The sequence below is a fragment of the Perognathus longimembris genome, chromosome 22, assembly GCF_023159225.1.
Source record: "Perognathus longimembris pacificus isolate PPM17 chromosome 22, ASM2315922v1, whole genome shotgun sequence".
Classification (NCBI taxonomy): Eukaryota; Metazoa; Chordata; class Mammalia; order Rodentia; family Heteromyidae; genus Perognathus; species Perognathus longimembris.
Genome location: NC_063182.1, coordinates 10,687,828 through 10,713,924, shown reverse-complemented (window position 1 = coordinate 10,713,924; position 26,097 = coordinate 10,687,828). Strand labels below are relative to the sequence as shown.

The 26,097-nt window shown below is 42.5% G+C and overlaps 1 protein-coding gene across 2 annotated transcripts in view; it reads left to right on the top strand.

Annotated features, from left to right (window-relative positions):
- Lhfpl2 (LHFPL tetraspan subfamily member 2) overlaps positions 1-26,097 on the top strand; it is a 137,674-nt gene that overhangs the window by 3,932 nt on the left and 107,645 nt on the right. The window contains exon 2 of one of the 2 annotated variants that reach the window (XM_048331577.1): positions 5,929-6,004. The exons of the other annotated variant lie outside the window; for it this stretch is intronic. The gene's annotated coding sequence lies outside the window, so the exon portion shown is untranslated. The remainder of the gene's footprint in view (positions 1-5,928; positions 6,005-26,097) is intronic. 2 annotated transcript variants of the gene reach the window in all.

The following is a 26,097-nucleotide window of genomic DNA, read 5'->3' as shown; positions in this document are numbered from 1 at the left end:
GAAGAATATTTAGTATTTCAGCATGTTCATAAAGAACAATGTCTAAGATTAGCCAGGTTACATTAGAAACCATTTTTTCCTTGTGCCATCATTACAAAGGAAGGTTGGAGAAGGCACTGCCAGGTTGTCAGACTTTTGCTGCACGAGGGTGTGTGTGTACGTGTGTACGTATATGTGTATGATTTGTAGCCCAGGCTGATAGGTGAAACCAAGGTGTTGAGTGTTAGAGTCTCATTAAAGCACTCTCTGTTGTGGCTTGATTCTGATTCTAGGAGGAAGGATTGCTGATGGGTAACTGCTCCTTCTGTGTCCGCTGGTCCCAGGACTTCAAGTGTTCTGCACGCTCAGTCTTGCCACCATCTATTTCCCTACCTTATGTAGAGCATCTTTATATTAGGAGGACAAACTTTTCCATGCTCCAGAAATGGATCTTTTTAAAAAACTTAATAATTTTGTTATTAAGGTGTTGTACAGAGGGGTTTCCACGTCATAAGTCAGGTAATGAATACATTTCTTTTTGGAGAATACCACCCCTTCCTTTGTTTTTCCTCCCTCCTGTCCCTGCCCACAAGTTGCATAGTTCATTTTCCACATAGTGTCTATGGGGTACCATGACTGCATTTGTGAAATTAAACTTTTTAACCTCCTTGTTTCGAGGCTGCTCACTGGCCGAGGGAGGCTATTGCTATTAATTTGCATTTCATTCATTTGTGGAATAATTGAAATTGTGCCAAGTAGACCCCAACACATGCTTGTTGAACTGCAGGCATGCTGTTAGACTTGTGGGCCACCACTGTTCTTTCTGTGGTGGATTCAGGGTAATTCCAGTGGGGATGACTAATCATTGTCCGTCTGCATGCTCAGCAAGGGCACTTCATCTCATCCTGGTCTGCTTAACTGGGTTAGAAAAACGGAGGCTAAAGTTTTAACTAATTACTGGGGGTTGGGGCAAGTAATTTTATTTTTCCAAGTTCTCTAAAAGTGGCATGTTACTTTCTAAATAAAAATAAAAGAGTTGGTGGGTTGTCTTTTTAAAAAATTATCACTGGTTTTTGTCACAACATTGCCAGTCTCTTCAGTAGTGTGTCTACTGTAAGTCTGTCTCACTGAACAGAATTAAAATTCTTACCTATTGTAAAGTTACGAAAGCTGAAAGGCTTCAGGAGTACACTCAGGACTGGGGTCTCCTGTGACCTCAAAGTCTGAAGGCTGTAACTTCCCTTCAAACAGTAGGGTAGACCCCCTCCTCATTATGGCTGTTTCCAGAAACACTGTAAGTATGATTTGAGAGGTGTTTCTGTAGAATTGTGGAGAAGCATTGAATTCAATAAGCACTATTCTGATATGTTAGTTTCTTTTCTTTTTGTTTCAGTGTTCCAAACCAGCAGTGTGATCTGAAATCTGTCTTTAGTAACAACCTGCTCTCATGCCTGGAAAACTCAGAGGGGCTCCTTTTCCTCTGCAGATTCTATTGTTCAACATTTTCTTTCTTTCTAGCCAAGTTGTATTGTCAGGGGCACCTGGAGTTCAAGCTTCCTTTCTCCTGGGCAGGCTGCAGTTGGGCTGAGTTTCTCATGTTGTTTTCCAGTTTTGAGGCATTTAGCCAGTTGTTTAAGGACGGCTCTAACTCATTTTATCTTTAGATGAGTAGCACATGCCACACACTTCTTAAGGACAAAATAACTTCTTAAAAAATAAGCTTTGTTTTTCTTGCCCATAGTGAACCATTTTCTGAGATGAAAAATAATACACCAGCTAGTCAGAGTTACAACTGACCAGTTTTATATTTACAAATGACTGCCATCTGTATATTATATTTAAAAAGCTTAGCTTACAACTTTAAAAATCTAGAATCACATTTTTTATTACTAAAACTTCAGTTTTAGTAGTGGGGTATGTCTACACAAATACTTCTGCATTTGCTGTCATAGTAGTCCTTCCAGGGTCTGCTATAGTAGAAGCTGTAATTCCTGTGTGCATAGATTCATGCTGTATGTAGTAGGGAACGTGGCATCAGGCTTAATCAGGACTCTTAAGTCAGTATTGATCTGAATCCTTCTGGTAGTGGATGTGCTTATATGATCTTTACTGTTCATGGCTTTTCCCTAGCTTGTGCTTGTATGTCTTTGTTGCTCTCAACTCATAAAAAAATAGATTCAAAAGAAATGAAGCTGATACGTGTGTGAATGTTTATATTGTACTGAGATGTCAAAAAAGAGCTGGAGCCAGGTATAAGAGTGAAGAGGCCTCACTAAGTAGACAAGAAGGCAAGCGGTGGTAAAGAAGTGATGGGTTGTGTATACACCTGTGTGGCCAGGTGGTTGGGGCTGCTTAGGATAATCTGATCAGCCCTGCTGTTCATGATGGTCTCCAGTGGAAAATAGAGTCTTGGTCTTTAAGGGCATGCTACTGGGGCACCCTAACAGTCATTGTGGTCAATAAAACTTTCATGGTTTAAAACATTAAGACTTTAAAAAATAAAAACTAGGGGCCGGGAATATGGCCTAGTGGTAAAGTGCTTGCCTTGTATACCTGAAGCCCTGGGTTCGATTCCTCAGCACCACATATATAGAAAGAAAACCCAGAAGTGGCACTGTGGCTCAAGAGGTAGAAGGACAGTGCTCAGGCCCTGAGTCCACGCCCCAGGACTGGCAACAAAAACTAAACAAGTAAACAAATAAAAAATAAAAACTAACACCAAGTTAAATTTCCTCTAGCTTAGATATGTGTCCTGATTTTTAAAATCTTGCCCATGGGACTTCCCATTTCTTTTTGTAAAGTTTCAGCTTAGTTCTGGCACATCAAGTTCATACAGATAATTTTAAGCCTGACCTGGACATCTGTCATGCCAGCCTTCCCTCTGAGCTTTGGCCATCAAGGGTCCTTTGAGTCCACTAGAGCTGCTCTTGTGGGACTCCCTTGTTGTCCCCCCAAGTACTCTTAGGAACCGAAGGTCTCTGTTGTCAGCCAGAGGGTAGAGAGCTGGAGTTTGTGCCAAGAATACAGAGGAAGCTAATCATACCCGTGACCCCGACCTCATTAACATTGTGCTGGAACCAAAAGAATCAGCATTCCATGGCATTGTTTGAATTTGGATTGTCCCTACAGATTTATGGTCACAGGGTCTGTATTCTGGCCTTCTAAGGGAGGCAGATTTAAGAGCCAGATGAAAATGGGAAAGGCAATTGGTACTTCCTGCCTCCTTTTAGCTCTGACAGTTGGGCTTTGTATTGTCAGCTAATCATTGGGTCCTGCCAATGGTGGTTTGGCTCAAAACAAACCAGAACTGACAAGGTTGATTGAGCAAAGAGTGTCAGGCAGGCCTCTGAGAGTGTGAGGAGGTAGTCTCACACTGGTACTCCCCAGACTGCAGGCAGGGTTCTTAAACTGGAATGTTTAAGCACAGCATCCCACAGAGTCTGTTCATTTGAAGCATTATTCTGAAACTTGCTTAACACTGCTAGGTGTTAGCTACATATTTGCATTTCCAAGTGCTCTCATGAGGCTCTGACATAAGAATCCATATTTTAAAAAAAAACTTGTAGATGATTCTTATGGTCAGGCAGGTTCTAGAAATACCAGTTTAGAAAAAAGACAACATGGAGTCAGTCTGATACTAATATCAGCAAGGCTGGGGACTACCTTCGCCTGTTCACCTCTTGGGTAGTTGGTTGTGATGGAATAGCTCTATACCTGTGAATCTAATTCCATTTTTATCTTGACATGCTTTTGTTCTCGTAAAAGGCTCTAATCTTGCATGGAACCACAGAAGAGAGTCCTGTGTCAGCAGAGTAGAAGTCAGTTCGTGAGGCCTTTATTTTTAGGAAAGTTTTGCAGACACTGATTACTAAGTGCTTCAGGACAGTCTTGGAGTTACTGGAGTGTAAGCTTTGGGCCTCTGTGGAGAAGTCTTTAAGAATGACTCAATACTGTCTCCTCCCATTTCCCTGTTTTGGTTCAGACCCTGGAGATTATGAATATGTTACATAATTCATGACCAGAAATGGATGTGGAAAGGCCCCCAATCCTCTCTGGACCAGCTTGGTTCTATCTAAGTGACTTGGGTGATAAAGGCTGCAGATTTGCCCATCATTGTATCCGCACTAACTTCTAGTCATACAGATGCAAGATCGACCTCAGCCTCGCTCTACGGGCTAAAACAGCTTACAAAATGGTGTGGGTACCACAGGCACATGGGCAGGGTGGGTAGGCCTGAGAGCTGCCTAGTGCAAACACAGGGTGCCTGCCATCTACGGGGAAGCCACTACGGTTTCAGCACATAATGTGCTCTGGGTGTCTTCACTGCCATAGTGCTACCAGGGGTTCCATGGCCTGTTGTGCAGGCCTGCATTTCAGCTGCCTGTGTGGCCTTGGGATGAAGGGAAGACCCTGAGGGGTGGGAATGTGGCCTAGGGGTAGAGCGCTCGCCTCATATACATGAAGCCCTGGGTTCCATTCCTCAGCACCACGTAAAAGGCGGAAGTGGCGCTGTGGCTCAAGTGGTAGAGAGCTAGCCTTAAGCAAAAAGAGAATGTGTGGGAGCTCTATATGCTTTCTACTGGATTTAGTAGTAGAACAAAATCTGCTCTAAAAAAAAAAAACTGAAAAAGAAAAAGATGAAGGGCAGACCCTGGAAGTCCTGTGGGTGAATCTACTCGTGCTCACTGTTGATCCTGCATGCTGTTTTTATGCTCTGGACTCCATTCCTTATCTTTTGTAAAGGAAAGCAAAGGTCTTAGAAACATAAACAAGAATATGAGAATTTGCTTTCCCAGAAGGATGCTTTTTCTAGGAGGAAAGTGATAGAAATGCAAAGAGCAAAAGCAGGTGGATGTACTGGACTTGTCTCTGAATTTTGGCTTCAGCCTCATTGTCTTTGTAATCACAGGATTTGTTCCACACCTCAGGAAGAAAAATTTGACCCTCTGATAAAACCAGGTAGAGCCTTCCAGGATAGCGTCACTGTTTCATTCCCTAAGTAGTCAGATTGTATATCTAGGTGGGGAGAAAAACATCTGGGAAGAGAAGCAGTGTCCACATTGCTTGAGGATGGAGTGACCCTTTCTGGTCCATTGGCCTTCAGGGCTAGAAATTGTTCTAAGCCTCCACAAAATTAGCTTGGTATGTTTTGTTTTAGTCAGGAATGAACTTCAAAGGCCCTGTTAAAGTCCTGAGCACAAGGTCTGTGTTGGTTATTGGTCTAGGCCACCTCTATAGCCTGTGTTGGCCTTAACATAGTGTCTCAACCTTTCCTAAAATAGTTGCAAGGCCCTTTGTCATCTGAAATGCTCCAGGGGCCACCAATACTTTTATTTGGGACTCACTATGTAGTTGATATCAGGACATCCCATTTCGCTGTTCTTAATACTGGCATGCTCTTTGCTTATCCCCTACTCTTGTAGACTTTATGTCTTTAGCTTAGCTTTCACTTGCTCTAGAGAGTTTCCTTTGACTTCTCTGGAATAAGCTGGTGCCTCTGTTTCCTGGTTACCTCATCTCTGGTCACCTTGTGTTCTCTCTCAGGCACTTATAAGCTGCATCAAAGTCATGATTGTTACCTGTTCAGTTCTCTGTCCTTGTTGGCTGTAAGCTCCTTGAGGACAGGAAACCCAACATGTGCTTCTTCATGTGTCTCCAGGCATACTGAAAGTACCTAGCATAGAGGATATATGACGTGGGTAGTGAGAGGAGGAAACCCAGGCATTGGTGGGATGAATACCTGACTTAAGTTATCCTGCCATTGAGCTAAAACCAGCACTCTTACCTTGGTCACTTTGATTCAAGCCCTTGACCAGACAATGCTGGCCATTTTTTCTGCTCAGAAACCAAGGAGCCCTGGCCATGGACTATAGGTTCATACTGGGACCGTGAAGATGGGCTACTCCTACTCCTTGTTAATGGACATGGCCTTTTCTTACTGTTTTTCAGGTAAACTGCGAAGCAGACTCTTGAGTTTGCAGCTGGCCTGTAGTTTCTGTAGTTCATGAAGAGATACTTCATACAGGTAAGTGGTTGTAGATTGCACCAGTGATGCCTACGTAGATTATACCAGAATGCTGGTAGTATGCCCTGTACCACTTGAAGTTCTTATTCATTGGAAAGAAAACACTTAAATAAATATAGGGTAACATTTTCTCTAAGAAACTGAAAAATGGTTTCCTGCCCCTGTGAGTTACCTGGTGAAGGTGTTTGCCTGACTAGCTGTTATAGTTTGCATATGTAATGGCCAACACAGCCCCAGATATTAAACATTTGGTGCCCAGCTCTCTAGCTTTTTGGGGAGGTTCTGGAAACTGTAGGAGGTAGGACCTAGCTGGAGGAAGTAGGTCACTGGGGTCATGTCCTTGAGGGTTAAATGTTGCCCTGGCCCCTTCCTGTATCCTTTGTCTTGGCATGGTGTAAACATCCCTATCTCTGTGCTCCCACTGCCATGATGTCAAGGACTGTGTAGATTGAAATCTCTAAAATTATGGATCAAAATGAAGTTTTCCTCAAGTTGTTTCTGTCATGTATTTTATCATGGCGAGGAAAAAGTATGACATTAGTCATACTGGTGTTCTCCTGGGCATTGCCGATCTCGTCACCCAGATGCTTTCCTCTTTGGAGGCTCATGCTCTAGAATTCCTTTTCCTCATTTAAGACCCAGCCAACATTTCACCTTTTAGTTATGAAATATCTAAATGAGAGGCTCTTTAGACTGTAGCCTTTCTCCAGCCGTTGAGCAGAATAAACTCGTCTTTCTATGCCCACATGACACAATATCCTTGTCATAGTAAGCTTAATTTCCTTGTGTGTGCCCATCTTTTCCCTCAGGTCTACGGATTTGCTCTTGCTATCATACCTAATATGGTTTCTGGCATGGAGCCGGTTTTCAATACATGAGTGAATGTTAGTTTGAGGAGAAAAAATGGCCCACTAAAACTAAACACATAGTGTGCATGTGTGTGCGCACACGCACACACACACATCATAATATATTTCTTTTTTTTTTTTTTTTGGCCAGTCCTGGGGCTTATACTCAGGGCCTGAGCACTGTCCCTGGCTTCTTTTTGCTTAAGGCTAGCACTCTGCCACTTGAGCCACAGCGCAACTTCTGGCCATTTTCTGCATATGTGGTGCTGGGGAATTGAACCCAGGGCCTCATGTATACGAGATAAGCACTCTTGCCACTGGGCCATATCCCCAGCCCCTCATAATATATTTCTAAACCAACTAAATAGTTTATCTAGTGCCTTATAGATGACTTGGCTCTTTGTTCATATTACTTCACATAGTTGAAAACTTACCATAATGCCCTTAAGAGTTTGTTTCATTGTGTACTTCTTCAATAGTGTCACTGAGCAGTGATATAACTAATGGCAATTGTGTTGCCATAAACAGCCAGCCCTTTTGGCTGCTCTTGGAGAGACAATGTCAACCCAAACTTGGAAGCTCCAGTCACTGCCATTGCTATGCAGACCACTGCAAGATTGAATGTGTACTTAAATATACAGGCAGTAAGGGAGCAAACAATAAATTTCCTAATTGGCAACCTACACAAAGTAAACTTGTTTCTCAGTGTCTTGAACATTTGTTTCAAAAATCAGCTTAAATTTAAAGAATTGTAGTAAAGAGCTCTATATCTGTGCATTAGTTTGCCCATACTTCTGAGAGTGTTGGCTTGAGGAGTTTCTGCTTCATCTCGTGGGCTGGGAGTAGTACCTCCCAGGCAGGGCGGTATGAGTGGTTAGAATATATAGTTAGAATGGGACCAGGGTCCTTTTAGGAGCTGGTGGGTAGTTGAATTCACTAAAACTTAGGTGATGCTTAACTCTAACCAAAGACTATTTTTATGTAGGAAAATGTGTCCTTGAGGTTTTGCATCCACTGCCTGATTTTCTCTAGCACAGCGGCAATAGTATGACTCATTATCAAGTATTTCCAGTTGCTTGGCTGGCTGTGTGCTGTGCCTAAGAGAAATGAGTTGTCTTCTCATTTCTGTATGTGTTCTCCATAACCTGTGGTGTCCAGCCCTGCTTGCCAGAGTAGTCATGTACTTAGTATCTTCCTCTGAAGTCCCCTGCTACATAGCTAGCTGCCTGAAAGAATGCAGTAAAAAGAACAAGGCTGGAACAGAAATTTGACTTCCAGTTGACCCTCTTCATGGTCTTGGGAAGAGTACAGTATAGCTCAGCCCAAGGATTTCCAGTCTCATGGAATCAGGTTGGCTGCCATATTTGAAAAATAAACCCTGAATATAAATTGAATTGAAAAGGTCCCAGATGTTAAAATATGAGTAGGCTTTAGCCATCTTTGGAATTTGAGATATCATTGAATATTTGTTCCACACCATCCCTGGAGTGTATTTGTGGTGTCTGGCTTCCTCCCTGCCTGGCTCATAGGGAGTGCTTACCAATTCAGAATGAATAATGAGCTGCAAGGAGATCTGCCTAGTGTTGTACAATATAGAAATAACAAGGTAGGTGAGGATCTCAAGTAACTCAGCCCTCTTCCCGCAGGGCTCACACAGGTGTATACGGAGGCACACTTCATAGAGCTCTGTAGTTGTATCTTGACCACCCCACATCTTCCTGATTACAAAGTCAGAGGATTAGTACAGCTCCTGAATTTCCTTAGAGCTTCTGAACTTGTAGTATGTAATATGGTGTTATTTCATTCAGTGAAATATTTATAATTTCTAAAGATGCAACTGTTTCATCAATTGATTTTATAGATCAGGGGTTGTTTATATATGACTATTGGTGTGCTAGGATTCAAAGGTATTTGTTCAGTTTGGGCCACTTGTGTGCAAGGTTGGCATTTTGAAGCAATCAGCGAAGGCAAGACAGCTAGTCTACTGGTCTTGGACCGCCAGTGTTAACATGCTAGTCTCTGGTTAACAATGCCATTTATTGCCAAAATGCCTGGGAGTAGGTACCAATGAATGGAGGAACAAACAGCATCCCTTCCCCCAACCAGGCTGTGTGTGTGTGTGTGTGTGTGTGTGTGTGTGTGTGTGTGTGTGTCTTCAGATGAAGCCTTACTATTCAGTTATAGTTTCTTAATAAGGAAGCAACATCTCCCAAATAGCCTTTTAAGTTTCAGTGCAGAACTGGCTCACTGATGGACATCTCTGGGAAGGGTTTGCTCTACTCTATTTCTAGATCACAACCATCAATGCATAATTTAGAAACCACTTTTTACTTGGATCAGGTAGCTTGTCAGATGTAATTTGTTGGCTAGTTTATCTTATCCATGGTAGGGATTTTGTTCTTGAGTTGAAAGACTTACAGATCCATGCTTCCAGGAAAAGTTGATTTTCAGTGTAATGTCTTAGAATTTTTGCTTTAAAAAAAGATACTGTTTTAATCACTCTTCAGACATGGCCTCTTCCAGTTAAGAAATGACTTTTTCCTGTTCCTGAGTCTCTAGGATTATAGAACTGCATTGGAAGCTAAGTAGTTAGCCAAAGTAACATTTCTTGGGAAACTGATATAAGAGGATCTGGAGTGGACGGCCAATCTTGGCTACATGACCATCCTGTCTTAACAAAGCAAGACTAGAACAACTTTTCATACTAGGCAAAACACAGTGAAAATGTTGTCTTTCATCTTATTGAAGGATAAATTTTAGGTGGCTCCTTTTCCCTGTAGGATATTCTTCTATTGAGTGATTTCTTAGGGCCTGGTGGTCTCTCTGGTTCTTTGTTTAGATTAGAGAAGCTGTGGTTGCTCAGCTTGTCTTTCCTCCACTTGATTTCCTGATGGGATGCTCTGGTGCCCACCTCCTACGTCTCCTCTGCATCTACCTAGAAGCCCCTTGTCTTTTGTGGCTACAATTTGAGAAAGAAAACCAACAGCCGAGTCTCCCACTGCTGCCCAGCAGGCTGGAAAAAAAATAGTTCTTATTCACTTTGTTCCTGAATTCAAAGTGCACTTCACAGTTTATGGGGGTGATCAGCTCTCCCAAGGTGCTGGCTTGAGTGGGCCTGTGTTGTAGCTTGGTGGACAATTAACCATGCTGACTGCCTCCTTTTGCCTGGGCCTTTCTGCCTGAGTTGACACTAATATTCTGAGTGAGAAGGGGCTGCTGCTCCTTTGAGCAGAGCACCAGGCCTGGAGTTGGGAAACATTTGATCTTGTTCAAAGGGGCTGTCTCTGAAGCATGAAGATTGAACTGATTGTGACCCCACCCTGGGGGATGGAGAAGCTCCAGAGAGTCAGGAGGACAAGCTAGCAGTTACTAATCCCATTGGCCTGTGGGTCTTCAGGGTCTCATATCCATCTGAAGTAGAGAGAATTGGGGTTGAAGGCAATAAAGAAGGCCTTAAATGAGAGGAGCAGGGGGTCATTTCATCTAATTTTGTGGTTGTTACTGAGGAATAAAAGGCAGAGGAGATAATTTCATTAGCCCCGGTGAGATCTTTATCATAGGGAGATGGCATCTTGGGAGGCAGCAGAGCCTCACAGGACTGTTCATTTCCTTTGTGGTAAGCCTACAGCTAGGTCCCCATAGAGCTGGGGCTGGCTCTGAAGCCACAGGACCCTGCTGGGTCTTATGGTCAGGAACCACAGTTGCTCCTGTCAAAAGTGAGAAGCTGGTGGCTAGAAGCCCTGAAGAGTGATTGTCAGTTCCTCAGAAGCTGCTCGCTCTCAAGCTGAAAATAAAGAAACCAATTGGCCAAGTCAACTCGAGTAGAATCGGGATGTCGTTTACCTCTGAGGAGGCTTGCCAGTCATCTGTTGCTCACTTGATTTATTCTGAGCCTCGCATTCCTTTGAGCTAGTGCTGCTGGACACCTCCTACCACGTGGCGGAGAACTGGTTGAGCAGTGCCTTCTTTTTGAGTGCTGTTCTGTTCATAGTGTGTTCACACCTGCTGCTCTCACAAAGCTGCTAGGTAGGCAGGTATTCCTAGCCCAGGTATGCAGAGAAGGTGAAGCAGAGAGATTGTGTCGTTTGTTTTAAGGTCTCCCAGTAGGGAAGTGGAGGCATCTCAGTTACATTTCTGGACTTGTGACTTTTCAAATTGAGCCTTCTGTGTCATCATTAGAAGAAGTTGAGAGGAGGAGGAAGTGGAGGAGGAGGAAGAAGAGGAGGAGGAAATAAGTGCAAATTCTTCCAGGAAAAAGGAAGGGGAGTGATGGTGAGCAGACAGTTCTCTGTACCAGCCACCAGCTGGCACCATTCCCCAAGGCAGCTTGGTTTCTTTGTGGAGAGGGGCAGAGTGACCAGGCAGAGGGAGAGAGAGAGGAGATGGGTGGGGGGAGGTGGCTGTCAGACTTTAACTTTATGTCTGACACACAGAGTGACAGTCACTTCCCGAGTGCCTGTGATAGGAAGGGCACTGACAGCCTCTGCCCACCGTACTTCAGCCACACTCTCACTGTCTTGTGTTTGTTTTCTTTAAAAAAAAATTATCGTAAAGGTGATATATGGGGGGTTACAGTTATATGTCAGATAATGAGTACATTTCCTTTTGAACAGTGTCACCTCCTCCCTCATTCTCCCAGTTCCTCCCCCAACATTCCTCCCCCAGAGTTGTATAGTTCATTTCCAACACAGTGTCTAGTGGGTTTCATTGATGAATTGGCTCTGTCCCACTGTTTCTGTGCTTCCCCTTCCCCTCCCCAAATCAGGTAAACTTATATATAAGAAAAAGGGGACAGAAATCAAAAGCAATGATGGAAAGGAATTCTCCAAAGAAAAAAGGAAAGAAGAAAAGAAAAAAATGTGTTTTCTTGTCTCCCTCAGTAGTATTGCACTAGTATTGTTGTTGTTATTATTTTGGTGGTATGTAGGCTTCCTCCTCAATTATATATATATATATTTCTGCTGAATATTTGTGGACTTAGTTCTGAAAAATGAGAACTTCTCTTGAGATATATTAATTAGAACTGTATTCGGTGTTAAGTGTGCTTAATCATAGCAAATCAGCTGGTTAAGGAGCTATTTCCAAGTTGGTAGTGGAAGGTACCACCTTGCCAGGGGACATGGTGCTTTGGGGACTCCAAGGAGGTGAGGCCCTGGCCAGATTTTTTTCCTGAAACATTGTTTGAGGGCAGTTGCTAGGATAAGGGTTGGGGGAGCGAAGCTCTTCCCCTGTTTCGTGACTGTGTCGTCACATTCTGGACAGGAGTCTTCGCCCTGCGATCCTCAGAGGCAGACTTCTTGCCGAGGTCATCTGCTGCTTCCTCTCTCATGACTGGCTCATCAGGAGTTGGCTGCACTTCAGTGCCTCCTCAAGCTTTGCTCCCTGGTTGTGTTCAAGAAGTTAAGTGTAGTGTCAGAAATGATGTGAGTTGATGAAAAAGAAATAAACAAACCCAGGCAACAATGTGAGAAGGGTCTGGCAGCCCTGCTCCTGTTTTTCTGTCGTTCTGATCTGAAGGAACCAGATTTCCTCTGTGTGGAAGGGATCCAGCACAAGGAGGGCTGAGATGTGCGTGCCAGTGGGCCTTCCGCAGCAGGGCACTGCTTAGCCTAATCAACTCGGGTGGAAACATGTAGCTTAGCCTTGGCAGAATGGAGATAAGTCACATGGCTTCAGTCTGAGCTATATGACTCTGGAGTTAAAATAACATCTGTTCAGGGAAGTGGAACATTCCAGAGGGCTATGGTCTTCCTTTAGCACCAGGGCAGAGTGGAGAATAGGAAGGACTGGGAGGATCTTGGTGCAGCTTCTTGTCCAAGCCCCTAAATTCAGTCGGAGATATTGAGTGACTTGGCTGAAGCTCCTGAGGGCAGGATCCTATCTGTCTTGTTTGTGCCCTTTTGTACCTCTGGTCCCTAGTATGACTTAGGTGCTTTATACACATCTGTCAGGGGAAACAAGTGCTACAAATAAAGATCTGACTTTTGACTTCCAGTCCAGTGCTCAGAGACTGTGGAGTCTGTAAGAGATGGCGCCTTGGAGTTTGTAAAAGATAGTGAAGACTTAAGCATTAGAAAATGGAGACATAATATCAAACTGTTTACTTCAAGCTGGGGTGAGGTCAAGGGGAAGAGGTCTTGCTTACCCTTGAGTTAGGAGGCCAGACTGACTGCCACATTGCCCTGTATCTGGGCCTTTTCACTCTGGATTTCCTGTGCCACATTGCCCTGTATCTGGGCCTTTTCACTCTGGATTTCCTGTGCCGGGGGCCATTAGCCCTTGGCCCTGCCCCCCCCCCCCCCGGGAGGAATCGGGATGATGAACATGCAGACTTGAAGTTACCTCTCTCCTCAAGCTTTGGGTCGCAGCCAGCTCCTTCGCAGAGAGGTACACTCGTTCTAGATGCTTGTGCATGAAATGTGGCTGCTATGATGGGCTTAGCCATGTATTCCCTGCTCAGAGTCTACCCCTGCCCAAGCCCATTGTGAACATTGTAGCTTAGCTGTTGTGGGCTGCAACCAAGGAAACCAGGTCAGTCTTGCAGTGGCGATGCTTAGAAACCCACAGTGGTCAAGTCTGGGTGGTGGGAAGCCACACTGCTGCTTTGGGCCTGGTCATTCAAAACCTCGCTGTTTGTTCATATCCTATTTTTAACATGTTGGATAATTCAAAAATAAATGAGATTTACAGTGACAGTCAAGGGGGAGATTTAGAGTAATTATAAGAGATGAATCCAAGGTAGCTAAAGAGAATTGTTAAAGTCAAGAAATTTTCTTTCACAAACACTAGCCTGACAAAACAAAACTATTTACCATGGGCAGGTTTCATCCTCCCATCCTGACTAATGATATGTGTCTTTATGTTGACTTTTAGGTTTCACCACTTGGTCATGAGGTGTTAGAAGTGGTTTCCTTCCTGGCAACTGCTGTAGTTGGATCTGGAATGTTCTCCAGGGGCTAATGTGTTTACTTGGTCCCCAGCTGATAACATTATCAGGAGGTGATAAAACCTTTAAGAGGTGGGGCTCGGTGGGAGATTGGGCCATCAGGAGGGGGATAGTGGGAATCCAGCTCCTTTTTCTTTGCTTTATTCCGGCCATGAGGTGAACAACTTGTTCTGCCATGTACTGAACCTTGCCAAGATGAACCTTTCTTCCTTTTAAGTCCTTGATTTTAGGCATTTGTTACAGTTACAGAAAACTGACTAACACAGCCGGCCGTTTTCATTTGGAATTTATCTGTTACTTGTAGGGGGAGTACTTGCCCAGCTCCCTCCAGATCCCTTACTTCTGTGATACTGACTTTGTATGACCTTTTCTTCCTTCTCTCCAGAAAATGTGTAGCAGACTATGCATCTCCTTGGTGGGTCAGAGGACCAGCTGTTGTAGACCTTGAATGAGGAAAACTGAAAGAGTTGGGTTCTGACTTCTACTCTGTATTAAAAAATTACAGTGAACTGAGTGCCAGTGGCTCACACCTGTAATCCTAGCTACTCGGGAGGCTGACATCTGAGAGGATTGTGGTTTGAAGCCCTCCCAGACTCTAATAAACTATTTTATCTCTATTGTTATCTCTAATAAACTATTTTAAATAAAAGTTGGAAGAGGAGCTATGGCTCAAGTGGTAGAAACACTCACTACCCATGAGCAAAAGAAGCTCAGGGCCAGAGCCCAAGCCCTCCCCGAGTGTACCCGTGTGTGTGTACACACACACACACACACACACACACACACACACACACACAATCATAGTGTTTATTGGTGTGGAGCTGACAGGATTGCTGCAGGGAAGAGGTGGATTTGAGCAGGTCTCCATAGCTTTGAGAAGAGTTACTAGCACCTGAACAAAAATAGCAAACTTAAACTTGTTCAATGGCAAAAAAAAAAATTACGCCTTGGTGTATGGTAGTGTTTTTGTGTCTGGAGTTTGAACACCTCAGAAGGGAAATTACTACTGAAGTGAAGTTATATATGAACTGGTCTTATGCAGTGCTAGCATAATGCTTTGGGGAAAAAAGGAAATATTTATTTGACCTCAAAATATTCTGTCTGCAAACCTATGCTAAGAAGAAAGCAATTAAGAGTACCTACATATTGATAAAAACTAGTTCACTTGAAAAACCTAGTTTCCTTAATTCATCTTCAGGATTCTTTTTTTTTTTTTTGGCCAGTCCTGGGCCTTGAACTCAGGGCCTGAGCACTGTCCCTGGCTTCTTCCCGCTCAAGGCTAGCACTCTGCCACTTGAGCCACAGCGCCCCTTCTGGCCGTTTTCCATATATGTGGTGCTGGGGAATCGAACCAAGAGCTTCATGTGTAGGAGGCAAGCACTCTTGCCAGTAGGCCATATTCCCAGCCCCTTCTTCAGGATTCTTAAAAGTACAAATAGAAATGAGGTTGGAGTACCAAATTTTCTTAAATGTGAACATTTATGGAGGGTATTTTAGAAAGCATATCAGTCATCGAAAAAGTGTTTTGTCATTAACAATAGTTGAGGCATATCTTCTTGTATATTTAGTTGGATATTTTTACTGCATGTGGATGTTGATTCAACATAGCAGTTGTCTTCAGTATTCTTTGGTGGGGGGTGTTCTGTAATCACAGTGACAAAAAAAGTTAATGGAAATTTATGTAATACTGTTTATATTTACAGAATTAATTGCTGAAGTGTGATGAAATTCTGTATTCATTGGATCCTAACTAACTATGAAAATTAATGTTGCTAGAAAATTAGTTTATAGTCATGGTTTTCTTATTGCAAAGCAAAGTGGCATGCATACATTTACTAATAAGTCTCCCAAGTAAAGTATAAATCACTTAAGTATGGTTTTCTACAGAGTAGGAGTGAAGAATAAAATTTTGTGGCTATTTTGCAAGTACTTGTTAATGTTTTTATAGCATTAATCAGAGAAGTCTTTCATATGTCCCAACTTTCTTTGTACCATTTCTGTAGATGATTTCCTCTCTTATTATATGAGATCTTTTCCCGCAACACAACCAACACAAAATGCCCGGAAGTCACCCCAGTTTCACCTCCCTTCTTTGTAAGATTGGGACTCTTGTCTTCATGACAGGATCAAATTTTTCCTCTAGCCACGTAAGGCCCCCAGCGTATCTCAGTCCATATTCGCTGGTCTTTTTCTGGAGTCCAGCTGTAGTCCACAAACTGCTCAGCTCATTCTAAATCTAGGAAGCATGCACTTTCTGTTAATGTTAATAATTACTGACACAGGATTAGATTTTGTGTGATGATCGGGCATACTCTTTAAACATTTTGCCCATTGAAAAACATGGAAAACTGGTGTCAGGCTCTTGGGAGAAAAAGAATGCTTGGGAGACAGCCCTTTCCTGTTCCATATTGCCACAGTGAGGGTGGACTGAATTCTGTATGTGTTGTGTAGTAGGAGACCTTGGGCATCAGGTAGTCCTGAGGTCTGGTCCCTACTCCCAGACTCTGTGAGCTCAAATAACAGGGCTTAGTGTCTTCATCTGTCACATAGGGATAATCAAGCCTACTTGTCAAATTACTATGGGGATGATGAAATAACCCACGTGTTATCTCATGTATGAGGCATAGGTGGAATATAAAAGAATCGTAGGAAAGCCTGCCTTGAGTAGTCCAGTACCGCCTGAAAGTTTCTCCCTAGTTGTCCACTTGGCTGTCTAAGGTGCTCAGAGCATTTTGATAGCTGGTACTGTTTTCAGTCATGTCTCAGTGGGTTTAAGTTCAGTGCCTCTCTGTCCATATCAGGGCTTACCGCTGTGAGTCTCCTGGCTCTCCTTGCGCCTTGTGTTTATTCATGTTCCTAAGTGAGCAAACAGGTTATGGAAGCCTGCACTTACTGGGGCTTCCTTTGCTTTTGGGATTCAAGGACTTCTAGAGTGTGTACCTTGTTGTAAGTTAAAATTAATGGTCATTTAACAAATGAGCCCTGCGGTTGGGTTTGTTAGAGCACATGTTTCTCGGGAGGAGCACCGTCTGCTTGTGGGCCATCCTTGGATCTACTTTGTGGGACTACTTGGAGTGTACTTCCAGGGCTAACTCATAGTTGGAAAGGGTGACGCGAAGCCCCCAAACTGTGTGAGAAGTGTTTATGTTTGTCCTGAAAGAACAGCAACATAACCACACACTGTTAATGGGCTTGGCCTGCTCACAGTCCTGTGTTGTAGTGTGCACTAACCTAGCAAATATAATTTATTTCCCTTAGGGAAATGCGGTTTTATATGCTGTGTATCGGTGTCATTGAAACCTTGTTTTGAGAGGAAAATAGCAATTAATGTTTGGAAATAGGAAATAGTTTTACAAATTTGTGGTGGAAGAGACCCAATAAAAATGACTATCAGGAGTTCCCTGAAGGTGAATGTAAGAGTTTATAAATGGCGTTTTCTGTCTGGTGGCTTGACAGCTTTTGATTTGTAAGTATTAACCAAAGAAAGACTACCACAAACAGGAGGAGGTGGGAGAGTCTTTCTGCAAGGCAAAAAGTAACTGTGCCGGTACCCAGCTGGCATCTGGCTCTTCTTAGGGACAGATGGCAGAGGTTGGGGGTGTGTTTGGCCAGATGAGGCCATGTATGTGTCATTGCTGCTATTGTTCCCCTGCTGGGAGATGACAGATGGAAGAGCCTACCCTGAGAGAGCCGCTGTTGATCTGTAACTCTTGGTTTGCTTGCACCCATGCATAAACATTTCAGATCATTATTTTAAGAAAGGAAAGACCACAGCATATGGGAACCACTCAGTATGGAATCCTTTAAAGTTAGCTTTTGCTCATGTGTTTGTTTTCAGTATTACTGATGAGATTGGCACCTAAATTAAAAGAGACTTTTAATGATTGTATGTGAAAGAATAGTTACATGATGAAAATTATGTTTTTCAGCCCTTGAGTAGAACTCTTGAAAATGAGACCTATCCGTGGAGTTACAACATACCTATGTTTCACCCATAAAAATTAGACTTTGCATGGTTCAAAGCTAGAGGCAGACAATGAAAAGAAAGTGGAATGATTTTCAGTCTGCTCAATTACAGTGTGTGCCTTAGAGTAGGATTTCTCAACCTTGCCCTATTGACATTTTGCAGTGGATAATTCTTTGTTGTGGGTGCTGTCCTGTGCATTATAGAATGTTTAGCAACATCCCTGGCCTCCACTAACTAGAAGCCAGTAGAACCTTGTTCCCTCAGTCAGGACAATGAGAATTGCAGACATTGCCCAGTATATGAGAAAAGGGCACAGCTGTCCAGGTATACAACCCATTGTCCTGGCATGAAATGGTTTGAGCGAGTTCTCAGTCTCTTACTCCCTTTAATTGTAGATCTCCATTTGATAATCTCATTGTAGACTATAAAGGATAGCTCCAAGCCAATTGGCTTAAAGTGTTAGAGATTTATCCTCAAGGAAAACAGTCTCCATGGGATCTCTCCTAGAAATGTCTAAAGGCTAGAGCCAGACAAAGAGACTTTATCTGTCTATTGATATAAATCTTAGCTTTATCATTTCAGAATTTCTTGGATATGGTGTGATGTGTGTGGCTACTTACTAAACCCCAGATCTGTTTTACTACCATCATCCCTGCTGTTTTCACCAATTTTCTGAAAACAAAAACAAAAAAACCCAAGCAAACAAAATAGCCATTCTGATTGCTCTGGAAATTTAGGGGCCATTCTGAACATATATATTTAGTGGAAGACTCACAAAAAAAAATACCTTTTTTTGGTTTTGTCTCAGCAAGGCAAAATTTACTTCTGCAAAGGAGTGTGCCCGAAATCTGACAAGCACACAGAGTAGGCAGCCTTTCTCAAGGTGATTAGAAAGTTTATAAGGAAAGGAATAGCATCTCTAGGGTGACAATGATAACACTAAGCCAATTATCTTAATCAGAATGTTTGAATTATCTCTTATGGTATAACTGAAGAGGTTCTGGATTTTGAAACAAAAACTCTGTGCTCTGTGAATCTGGGTAGGCTTGTCAGTCAGTGCTTACAGGGGTAGGGAACTTCTGGCCTGTGGCCTGTGGGCCATCTGTCTATATTGATAATTTTGTATATCCTGTACTAATGTTCTAAATATCCAGAGGGCACCTAGCAAAGTCAAAGTTCCCTGTTTTATAGCACATTGAATATATAGTGGGAATGCACCATGTGACGTTGAGACTGGGTCCTAGAGGCCAGGCAGTTTCTGCTTTGCACCTTGGAACAGTGATGATTCTTGAGGCTGGGACCTTTGATTTGAGAAGTCTTATTACCTGTGGCTGGAGAGGCCATGTGTAGATGCTCCATGGCATAGCCACAGTTAAAACTTGTCTACCAGCTATCCCCCAAGTTTGCAAAAAGCCATCTCGTGTGTAGGAGAAATCTGGGTTCTTTTCAATTAGGCCAAACAGACATTGATGCCAGCACTCATCATGAAGAAATGGGTTTTGTAAATAGTAGATTGTCTAGCAGGTTATAAGTTAATTTGAAATCTGGGGCTTAGAATTTATGAAAGAACAGATAAGAGAATTCCTACCATATATGGATTTGTTTTTAGAAAATAGTTTTCTGTTAGTTGGTAAGCCCTGATGACTTTTCGGAACACTGAATTGTGTTAATCCAGTTATCAGCTTAACAATGCAACATTTGACAGATGAAAAGGAAACAAGTGTGTTGTAAGCCTTCCCTTTGCCTTTACCTTCTCTTCATCTTTCTTTGTGTACATTCAGGTGTTTCTTGTTCAAAATTTCTTCATCTTTCCTTTTTTCATGTGCTGTAATTGAGGGCAGGGCTCCCTCCCCCTCTTCTTTCTCATCCTCATCTTACTCCAGACCCCATATCCCAAAGGCCTTGGGATATGGAGAGAGGAATGGTCTTCCCAGAGGCCTTTAGAGAAAGGGACCAGGATCCTAAACACTGCACACTCCTGAAATGTTAATACTGCCTCTGTGCCAGAGGGAAGGCTCTTGGCCAATCTGTGGTGGAGGAAGTCTTGAGTTCTATTTGTAAACTGTGACTAGATGAGCCAAAATAAGCTAGCCAGTAGAGCCAAATGGTTAAAAGCCCAGAATTGTTGCCAGACTACCAGTTTGAACCCAGCTCTACCCTTTCCTAGTGGTTTCATCGTTGGGAAGTTATTTAAAGGTCTTTGCTTCAGTCCCTTCCTCTGTAAATTGGGACTAATCGTACCTTATAAGTTTTTATGACAGTCAAAACAGTTAGAAATGAAGCTGGCATGTTTTACATTTTTTGTTTTGTTTTGTCAGGTGTGGGGCTTGAACTCAGGACCTGGGTGCTTGAGCTCTTTTGCTCAAGGCTAGTGCTCTACCACTTTGATCCATAGTGCCACTTCTGTTTTTTGAGCAGTAATTGCAGATAAGTCTCATGGGGGGGAAAAAGAAGTCTCATGGGGACTTTTCTGCTCTGGCTGGCTTTGAATTGCAATCCCCAGATCTCAGTCTCCTGAGTAGACTAGATTACAGGGATGAGCCACTGATGCTACTTCTTACACTGGAGATTGAATTCAGGGCCTCAAACTTGCAAGGCTCTACCACTTGAGCTATTCTTCCAGCCTCCTTTTTCATTGGTTATATTCATGGTAGAATCTCATGTCATGCCTGGACTGCCCTAGGATGATGTGATCTTTCTCCTGTGTTTTCCCATTTTATTGGGGATAATGTACCCCTGCCACTGTACCCAGCCAATGCACGTCCCTGATCGCTGGAATAACAAGCATATACCACTGTAGCCAGCCGCTAGTTTGGACAGAGTCTCATGAATTTCTTTTTGTCTAGGCTGGCCTCAAGCAGGGATCCTTTGATTTTTGCCTCCCTAATAGCTAGGAATACAGATTTGAGCCACCACTTCTATCTGATTAACAACAACTTTTCTTCCTTCTCTTCATGTCTCACCATGCCATGCTCTGAAAAAGGTGGGAAGGTTTTTGTTTCTTTCAGTTATTTCTAGGGTTCGCGGGAATAATCCTAGATTTAGGAATCAGGAAAAATGAGTATGTGCTCTATGACTATATGGAATCAGTTACACTAATTTCTCATCCAGTAAAAATTATCTGTGGCTTGAGAGAAGTAAGACCACCACAGAAAGCTGGTAAGGGAAGCATGATCTGCCCCTGGAGGTACCATGGAAAGAGTTTATTAGGTAGGAATTGGCATTCTCTGCACCAGCAAATGCATAATCTTACACAGTATGCACATGTGTTTATCCAAGGAGCCATCTATCCTTTTACATTTTGCCTGTCGGGTGTGCACATGATGGAGCTTGCTGCAGATCGAGCCCGGTGAGTCTCCCCATCCCCAGTCCAGCAGTGAACCATCCCTGCACCTTATGAGTGATGGGCCTGGCTCAGCTTTGTATCATTAAGAGATCATCATCCCCTCAGCCTATAAAGTGAAGTCCTGGAGACTTCAAGACAGCAGCTGGCACGAGGCTCTTTGAGTCATCACTGTCTTTAGGAGCCAGCTTCTCAGGAGTAACTGTGGATATTGGGGCAAGGAGAGGCAGCCTTTGTGTAGAGAAAAAGTTGCCACAAGTATGTATTTGACTGCTTATTAGTTTAGTTTTTCAGACAAATTATTTTTGTTGCTGTTAAAAAATAATTTTAATAATTGCTTTTGGATCAAGCTTTTGAGGAATGAGGCCAGGTTTTCATGCTCAATGAGCTTTTACAGAAGTCTCCTCTCTTTATGGGGTTGTTATTAGGATGATACTTGTAAAGCACTCAGCTGCTTAGAGGAAGGCACTGGATAAATAGCAGCCATACTTTCAGGGTTTGGAGGATTTTTAAATTGTATTTATTTATTGTTGGCTGTGGGGCTTGAATTTAGGATCTGGGTGTTGTCCCTGAGCTCCTTTGTTCAAGGCTGACGCTCTACCATTTTGAGTCACAGTTTCACTTCTGGTTTTCTAGTGGTTAACTGGAGATAAGAGTCACACCCACTTTCCTGTCAGGGCTTGCTTTGAACCCAGATCCTCAGATCTCAGCTTCCTAAGTAGCTAGGATTATAGATGTGAGCCACTAGCACCCCCTTGTGACTTAAAAAAAAATCTTGGTTGTTGGTGGTGGTGGTGGTAGTCTTGAACTGAGGACCTGGGTGTTGTCCCTGAGCTTTTCACTCAAGGGTAGTATTCTACAGCTTTGAGCCACCGCTCCACTTCTGGTTTTCTGGTTGCCAATTGGAGATAAGAGTCTCATGGACTTTCCTGCCTGGATTGGCTTTGAATCGGTATGAGCATCACTGCCTCCTGAGTAGCCAGGATTTACAGGTGTGAGCCACTGGTGCCTAGCTGGGTGCTTTTTTTGTTGCTTCCAAAAACAATTATTCAGTTCAAAGACATCTCAATCTACAAACAAAGATTTTTCACAGTATTTTTCTTCATTGTCAATGAGCAGCATTAAATAGTAATGAAATATCATACTCCTTTATTACAAAATATTTTTTCTGTCCTTTCTTGATTTGACTTTTGGAGGGAAAAAAAAGCATTAAATGATTTAAAAAAAATTGTTTTGTTTCCGAAAGCTGACAGTGGTCCAGTGGGCTCCGGTGGGGTCTGGCCTGAGGAGTTGTGTCTCCAGGCACGCTGCTTTCCAGGTCAGAGGTGTTCTCCCCTTAGCGCCCCCCCCCCACCCCAGCTTAAAGGATCAGGTTGCTTCTGCTTCTGCTTCTAAATAAAGGATGGCTGTTATTTTCCCAGGGGAACCAATGCCACTGCGATACCCCCTAGACACTATGTTGGAAATGAACTTTACAACTTGGAGAAGGGAAACGGTGGGGCGGGGGGAGAGGGAAAGCAGGAGAAAATGAGGGAGGGAGTAACACTGTTTGAAAAGAAATGTACTCACTACCTTATGTAACCATAACCCCTCTGTACATCGCCTTTACAATGAAAATATTGGCTTTTTAAAAAAACTTTTAAAAAAGTACATTGATGATGTTTTTCTTCAAAATGAAGGAAGCTTAATTTTCTGGTTTATTTTCTGTTATCTTTTTATAATGTACTTCTTATAGAAAGTTAAAACAATTCATAAACGTACAAGTAAATGCAAGCCATACCCCTGTAGAGATCATTTTACTTTCTAGAGATAATTGTTGCACGTATTGTATTTTGATAATCTTTATGGACATGTACATCCTCATAGAACTTAGATGTGAGATAAAGTTGTGTTTTCTTCACAGTTATTGTATAAATATCCAGTTATCCCATAGAGCAAGTGGATTAACAGTGCTGAGTTGAGTGTGACCATTTGGACATTCATTTAGGCCGATACACAACTTGCAGAAAAATCATGCTGTTAAAAATCTACAATGAGGGCTGGGGATATAGCCTAGTGGCAAGAGTGCCTGCCTCGGATACACGAGGCCCTAGGTTCGATTCCCCAGCACCACATATACAGAAAACGGCCAGAAGCGGCGCTGTGGCTCAAGTGACGGAGTGCTAGCCTTGAGCGGGAAGAAGCCAGGGACAGTGCTCAGGCCCTGAGTCCAAGGCCCAGGACTGGCAAAAAAAAAAAAAAAATCTACAATGAAGTAAAGCTTTTTACTGGCTTTCATTTTTTTATGTTGAAAATTATTTTTACGTTTATTTTTAATTTTTGAGACAGTTTCATTATGTAGTCCATCTGGCTTTGAATTTACAATCCTCTTGACAGCCTTCTGTGCATTGGGATTACAGGTTTGCACCACCATTACCATGCCTGGTTTGCTGCCTTTCTTTCTGTTCCCTTCCTCTCTCCCTTCCCATCTCTTTCGTTCTTGATCTGTGTGTGTGGAGTAGGTACTGGGGCTTGAAGTCAGGGTGCTGTCTCTGAGCTTTTTTTCTTCAAGGATAGTTCTCTACCATTTGAGCCACAGTTCCACTTAGGGATTTTTGGTGATTTACAGGAGATAAGAGTCTCATGGACTTTCCTGACTGGGCTGGCTTCTAACCAGGATTCTCAGATTTCAGCCTCCTGAGAAACTAGGATTACAGGCATGAGTCACCAGCAACCAATGGTGCTGTTTCCTAATGCATTCTAAATGGCAAACCCAAACTATCCAGATACTACTTTTTTTCTCAAATAGAGTTTATGTAGTAGGGAGAAGTTTATTAATTGGTTTTTATTAGTTTCTCTTGAACAATGTATTATGTTCCATATTCTTGTTTGTTCGTTTGTTTGTTGCCAGTCCTGGGCCTTGGACTCAGGGCCTGAGCACTGTCCTTGGCTTCTTTTTGCTCAAGGCTAGCACTCTGCCACTTGAGCCACAGCGCCACTTCTGGCCATTTTCTATATATGTGGTGCTGGGCAATTGAACCCAGGCTTCATGTATACGAGGCAAGCACTTTTGCCACTAGGCCATATTCCCAACCTTGTGTTCCATATTCTCATGTTGTTGGCTATCAAGAGCTTTGGGGAGTAAAAGTTGCAAATACCCTTTTGTAATTTGACAGGGATTAAAAAAAATGTGTTCTTATTTGAAATTATATGAATTTTGTAAAGTGCTGCCTTCATTACCATCTGTGGTTTCTTCTAGAATCCTTTCTTCGGTGTTTTGATCTGTGAGTCTGCCCAGTTCTGTATGATTAATGATCTGTTGTCCCACCTCTTTGAACTTTATCTCCTTGATCTAATTTGTTCACCCCTGGTGTCACCTGACATTTTTCATCTGTTCATTGGTTCATTGCTTATCTTTCACACTTTCTTGAGTTCATCCAATGATAAGAGTATCATGTATCTCCTTTAAAAGCTTTTTTAGTGTGTATATTTTTACTGCTCCCAGTAATTTCATATTTACATTCATTATGTGTTTGCCTTTGTCTGGACTTTTCACAGATTGATCACAGAGTTTTCCTGTTAAGACTACTATAGTAACAAAGAGGATGTAGGCACTGGTAGCTCAGGGAGGGAAAAGCTTAACACCAATTTAGTTTTCACTGAAAACTATTTAGAATTTTTAAAGATGACTTTAAATTTCTTTTCAAGCCCTATCTCAACTGGCAAAGTCTGAGATAATTCCTTGTTGCACTGTGGTTGACGAAACTGGAGTCACTAATTGGAGGGAAGGGATACTGTCTAATGAAAAGGCCAGTTGGCTGAAATGGGAGGGCAAGATGGGAACCAACTAAGTGGGAGGAACTAAGGTATTTTGGGTGTGATTGTCAGAATGAATAGAGCAGATTTTGTTTGTAACTAGATTACAACTTATTTTAGATTTTCATGTGTCATAATTGCAAAATGTAAACCCATGGGAGAACTTTGGTGATGGCCTACAATGGGACTGTTGTCTTATTACACCCTGTACTACTACTTTGGAATCAGAACACTGGGAATTATAAGGGAGGGTGTTGAATAAAATGCTTGCTTAGCTGTCCAGCCAAATGCCAGAGTTACTGGCTAGAGTTGTCTGTGGTGTGATAATTCATATCCCACCTTCACTTCCCAGCGAACAGTATCTGTGTTTGCTCATTGTGAGTTGTATGAAAATGTCCCTTTCAGGACACTAAGTTACCACTTAATGGGCTGTTCCATTAGTTCTGTTTAATAGCTCACAATCCTAGTACAGTTAAGTGGTATTTAATTACTGACTTTTTGAGCCACTGGGGAGTCACTTAGTAATTACTGGTTCATTGTCATTTAATAAATTTCGGTCGTGTACATGAAATGGCCCCTGAGCAATAATTCACTGCTGAGTCCCCCAGTGGCATAAATAAGTTAGTGCTGCTTCTAGAGATGTTCCTGTGGAATTGGACAGTCACTTACCGAGAGAGAAAGTAAAGGCAATATTCAGTGTAGGGGCTTCAGACATTTTTATGTTATGGATCAGTTAACAAATGTTTAGGGACAGACAGACTTGGGGTTATGAACTTTTGGGATTCTTGTCAAGTTTTGGTTTTCCTCAAGAAACCAGACTTAAGAGTGGATTCTTTGCCTGGGACGTGGTGGGCACTTGGTGAGTATCAGTTCAATTGACTGGAGTTGTGTATTTCACGTCAGAATTTTTGCTGATGACATCTGTTTAATTTCACTTAAGTAGTTAAAATTATTAAGCAAATAATTTCCTTTATCTGTTTATTATTTCATCAGACTTTATACTGGAGATGTTGGTTTTGTAAAATGTGTTACAGAATATGTCTGATTGAAGAAATTTCACTTTATATGGGATGGCAAGGGCTAAGTAGCATAAAAAAGCTTTGGGGGCTAGGAATCTGGCCTAGTGATAGAGTGCTTGCCTTGCATGCATGAAGTCTTGGGTTTGATTCCTTAGTATCACATAAACAGAAAAGG